The sequence below is a fragment of the Acartia tonsa genome, chromosome 10 (genome assembly GCF_053477335.1).
Source record: "Acartia tonsa isolate MP-2025a chromosome 10, ASM5347733v1, whole genome shotgun sequence".
Classification (NCBI taxonomy): domain Eukaryota; kingdom Metazoa; phylum Arthropoda; class Copepoda; order Calanoida; family Acartiidae; genus Acartia; species Acartia tonsa.
This window is the reverse complement of record NC_137269.1, coordinates 34,267,731-34,273,750: the sequence shown is the minus strand read 5'-3', so window position 1 is coordinate 34,273,750 and position 6,020 is coordinate 34,267,731.

Here is a 6,020-nt window from a genome sequence, read left to right as displayed (position 1 = left end):
TTTTACTTTTTCCGGTTAGTCTGGATCGTTGTGTTTAACTATACAATCTTTACATAAAAGTAACAGTATCCTTTCTGTCTGTCTGTACCGAAAGATCTCGTTAACTGCTGAACCGATTCGGATCCCCTTTACAGAGTAGCTTCTTATAGGTAAATGGAATGTTTTTAGCTATTTTAAGGGAGGGTACCACCACCCCTCTGAGATGAATTGCCCTAAGAAAAAAACCTCCTCCCATTTATTTTTACTTTTTTTCGAAACTAAAATTTAAAGTGTGAGTTATTTTGGTACAATATCAGACAGTATATTCTACCTGCATAATATTTGGAAAATACATTTACTCCAATTCAACTATACTGTACTGTATTGATAGAAATAGGTTTTATAAAAGCGAAACTTTTCTAGATATAGGGTATTTCCGTCCGTGTCCAAGTAACGGATAGCCCTGACGACTTTTGTGTAACAATAATAGTTATTTCTTGCATTGTATTATAAACTGCTTTCCGCGGCTAAAAAAACTAGTTTTAATCTTATGATTGTACATTTCTATATTCGTAGAAAGCTGGATATAATACGATGCTAGACATAGTTTTTTCGTATGGATGAGAACCGGTTCTTATCCACCGGATTCGAATGAATACGAGAAAAAATTTTAAAGTAACTTGAAAAAGATTGCCGTATGTTCATCTTAGATACGGTTATTTTTCAGATTTTTGCAAAATATATATGTATTGTATATATAAGATTCCTATAAAGATTAAGCACTATACTATAGAAAAGCATCTATAACATGATTTATTAAGCCTCGCTAATAATAATGTTGTCATCCTTGTTATTTTAGTATTTTATATACTTTTTTTTGAACGCTGCAGATAAAAGTTTCTTGGCTAATGCATTGATTCAACAAATTCTTTTTAGTAGCGATGGTACTTACAAAATATTGTAGTTTAATACGTCTGTAATTAAATGAATATTACATGCGCTCCTAGCATGAGGCAGTACAGTAGAAAAATAGCCTAAGACCTATACAAATTTTCCATAAAATGGATAAACCAAACTGTTCAGACAAAAGAAAATTAAGTATTTTATAAGCTTTACAAAAAAATCTATACAAAATCTTAAGCTACAGACAAAAAAAAACTTACTACTTTTTATAATAGGATATTATGTTAGCTATAAACTAAAAAAAGTTCTTTTTTTGATTAAATTTGTTACTGAAGATATGCTTTTATTGAACGTAGGTGTCCTTGTCTTTTTTTACTCCTTTTCAATTTCTGTATCAATCCTTTATCTTGCCTTTTATCCTCTATACAATATACATTAGAGTGTTTACAAAATAGGACAATTCTAACATGCTTGAATCAACGAAGAAAGTCATTTGTCTTGGACGGACGGACATACGGACCGACCCTAATTATAGAAAAGCTTTGCTTTTAAATGTTGCCTTTTAAAATTATGCTCTAATTTGTTTTTAACCTTAATATTTTTAGCATTATTTAAAGTAAAATATTTAATTCAAGCAAGTGACGGCATATCTACTATCTGTATTTTAAATTTATCATGTTTTAGATATTAATTTATACAACTACTAGCGGCTACGCCCCTAGAGGCCTCTAGTGGCACTTTAAATGTTTTTGTTTGCTAAAGTCTCAACTATAATTTTTTACGTACGATACCTCTTCATTTGACGTTGAAGTCTCCTAAACGTTTTTTAAAATTTCGATTTTTTTGTCATTTCTCTTGGGAGGGTGGTGGTACCCTCCCCCAAAATAGTTAAAAACCTTCCCGGGACTTATGAGAAGCTACCCTGTTAAGGAGAACCCGATCGGTTCAGCGGTTAGCGAGATCCTTCGGTACACACAGACAGACAGACACACAGACAGACAAACATCCTGTTACTTTAGTATAAGGATAGAAAAAAGGTTTTGGTTACCCTCTAATATACATAAATGTATAATGTATATTCTTGTATTTTTTACTGTTTTTCCTTGCATTTTTAAAAGCGAAGCTTTTCTATAATTAGGGTCGGTCCGTCCGTACGTCCGTCCGTACGTCCGTACGTCCGTAACGGATAGCTTTTTTCGTTAATTTAGACATGTTAGAATTGTCCTATCGATTTCAAATTTGGCATGGTGATTCCTTTAGTAGTTAGGTACGATTTAGAAAGCGTAGCAACTCTATAATCATTACCAAAATGTCCGTACGTCCATTTTAAACATGTTGATTTTTTAACTTTTTTAAATAGCTTTTTTCGTTAATTTAGGCATGTTATAATTGTCCTATCGATTTAAAATTTTGCATGGTGATTCCTGTAATAGTTAGGTACGATTTAGAAAGCGTAGCAACTCTATAATCATTACCAGAATGTCCGTACGTCCATTTTAAACATGTTGATTTTTTTACATTTTTAACAACAAATTTGTATGTGACCTAATTATCTGATTGGTCTGATTTTTGGTATACTGATTCCTAGGACAACAAAGTACAATATTAAAAGCGAAGCAACTCTATAATCAAGTCCTAAAAATGTAAGTATGTCCATAATCATTATCCTGTATCAAGCAGTTTTTCAACAAACTTACTTACAATTTTGCTTTGACTCTTATACATTCGCATTCTGATTATTCAGTTCTGACATTATACAAGTCTTAATGTCCGTTTGTCCTTCCATTTCAGAGCTTCGCTTTTATGGATGTTGTCATCCTTGTTAATGTACAGCATTTCGTCATCCAAACAGGTCTGTCTGTATATTAGAAACTAACGTCTCTTTTTGTCAATCCTTATACTAAAGTAACAGGATGTTTGTCTGTCTGTGTGTCTGTCTGTGTGTCTGTCTGTACCGAAGGATCTCGCTAACCGCTGAACCGATCGGGTTCTCCTTAACAAGGTAGATTCTCATATGTCCCGGGAAGGTTTATAACTATTTTGGGGAAGGGTACCACCACCCTCCCTAGAGAAATTAAATTTTTTTTTAATTTCTCAATTTTAGAAAGAGAGTTCAACGAAAAACAAACATCAAACGTAATTTTTTTTTTATTTTTTCTTTTAAAATCTAAAATAAGAAATTGAATTATTAAATTCGACTCTCTCCTCCTCAAATGCCCCTAGAGGCCTCTAGGGGCGTAGCCGCTAGTCCTATTAATAAAGTAACAGGATGTTTGTTTGTCTGTGTGTTTGTACCGAATGGTCTCGCTAACCGCTCAACCGATCGGGTTCTCCTTTACAGGGTAGCTTCTTATAGGTCCTGGGAAGGTTTATAACTATCTTTGGGGAAGTATCACCAACCTCCCAAGAAAAAAATCCCCCTGCCAAAAGAAGAAAAAATTTAATTTAATTTTTCATAACTAACAATAAAAACAAAGGACGTCAGCCCCCCAAACCCCCCCCCCCTCCAAAATTTTTCTTTCCTGAATCAAATTTAAAAAAATGGTTATCAAATTCAATTCCCTCCGCCTCAAGTGCTCCTAGAGGCCTCAAGTATTAGGCTAGTATTAGTATAAATTGGTTACAAAGAAGATAAAGTATAGAATAGAATCCAGATAGAAGATTCTGCCTGGCTAGCCTGAAATAAAATTGGAACATTTGAAAGCCCTAAATGGCTACAAGGCTTGTAGTAAAATCATATGATTTCAGATATTATCGAGAAATGATATGAAAAATAAATGCCTTTTTTAATAGTATACTAAAAGCCATACAGCCAATCGTCCAGCCATATTTGTCCTATTCACAATGGATTAAAACCTTATAGTATAAGCAAAACTTTAAACAAAAATTCATTTCAACATGAATTTAGTAAAAAAATGACTTTAAAAATATTTGGTTAAGAAATAATGATCACGGCATTTGTATTAGGCTTGCGCATGAATTTATTTACAAAAAATCCTTAGCAGCTGATTTTTAATTCTTTCAAGGTCTGAGAGTAAAAGATGTTTATATCCAATTATATATTTTTAAGTATTTTAATTTCAATTATTATCATAAATTATTTTATTAATTGTTGAGTTATACGCAAGTTACGTTTACATTTCGTAATCGAGTAATTACGCAAGTTGCGTCATAAAGTATATTGACAGTGGTTAAATGTAAACAATATTAGATAAACATAAATTTAATTTCTATGCAGTAGAGACATAAAGTTAGATGAAAAATCTAATACTTTTCGATATATTTTCATTAAAAAGATATTATTTCAGTTTTGTCCCAACTTGACATGTGTACCATTCAAGTTTCATATTATGTTTTTATTGCGCAAGCGCAACTTATCTTCAATATTCCCTAAAATATTTGAGGTTTTCATTTCTATTCCTCCTTATTCTATGATTGGTTACCCTGATTTTCTAACTTGATAATATCAAGTTGGGAACCACATTATATAGGTTCAATGGCACTACACACTTTGTCTTTCACAGATTATAAACTAACAAAGGCAGAGTTTGTACATTGATAATGTAGATGGCTGTACAAACCCCCCTGACAATGAAATAACACCCCACCTCTTGTTGTCTGTATTACACCCTCCTTGATTTTGAATTAAAGAGATGCAAAAAATCGTCAGAAATTTTTGAGTTCGATTTGGGCACCCCTCTAGCAAAACACTGTTAACGCCACTAACATAAATGTTGTATTTTCATATTAATGTTTTCAATATTAAAATTAATGTTTATAAAATTTAGGTTATATAAACACAATTATCAATAATGTTCACCTTATATAGCATCCACATTTTCAAGCAGGTATTGCTTTTATTTACCTATTTACTCAACTAAAACATGCTCTTTCTTCACATATCTCTGTTATTGTCATCCTTTATACCTTATAAATGTGTGTTTTACATCCTTTTACACACATTTCATGATGGTTCTAGCATCAGCTGGTAAACCATTACAGCTGAATATAGTACCTGGACAAAGTGTCTCAAAATCAAAAATGGATAATCCCTCGTTTTTATGGCATCACAAGGCTGAATTTTTGAGGCACGTTTTCAAGCTACCTGCATATATAGCCCTTGAAAGCTTAAAGCAGTAAATTGGGTTGACATAACAGCTGCAGCCATAACTAACCGCGAGGATTCAAGACTGCAGGTGGCTTGTAGGAAGAATTAATCACCCTCAACCACAACCTCCGTCAGTCAAACTTTGAGTCAGCCACTGTTAGCCGCGGCCACTCTCTACACCTCTCAGTCTTCGCCACTTCATGCAAAAGCTGTTAATTTCAATTCAGCCGCCCTTAGCCTCACCCATTCTAAGCTGCAGCTTCTAAATTGCTAATATCTCTTTCTTCAACGATCAGAGTCGTTTTAATAATGTCGCGGATTTTCTTGTTACTCTAATGTTCTGGTGATTAGAGAAACCAAAAGTTAAATTGTAGTACACTTTTCTGGAAATTTATGGTGTCAATAAATACCGCAAACAATATTCCATTGATATGATTTAAAATATTATATTAGCAATAATTTTCACATCACAGTGTCAAAAGTTTTGGAGGAGGGGTTATTGAACTGTAAATCATACGGGTCCCTAAAAGTTTTATTGATGAAATTTCTAATTTATTATTAAGCTTTATGCAGCCGCTACACTATTTTTAGCAGTATTAATATTACTAACCGCAGCTGTTTAGAGTACAACTCTAGAAGCTTTTGAATTAACTAGCAAAAAAACACCTAACATTTTTTCTGATCATGTCGAAAAAAAAGTTTCTTTTCGAATTGATGAATCGCCAAATCTATAGCCTTATTGCAATCAGGAAGTTTAATACCTAAACAATCTATGCAAAAGCAGCATGCACACTTTAATACAATAGATTAATTAAAGAAGGAAGACAACATTTAGAAGTAGCAATGTATTCTAATGACCGACATACTGACAAACAAAGTATATAACATAGGGAATCTTCACAAAAAATAGTCATCTTTTTTTAAATCCAACCGAGAATAGTTATTTCTTTCATCGTATTATAAACCGCTTTCCGCTTTAATCTCATGATTGTACATTTCTATATTCGTAGAAAGCGGTTTATAATACGAT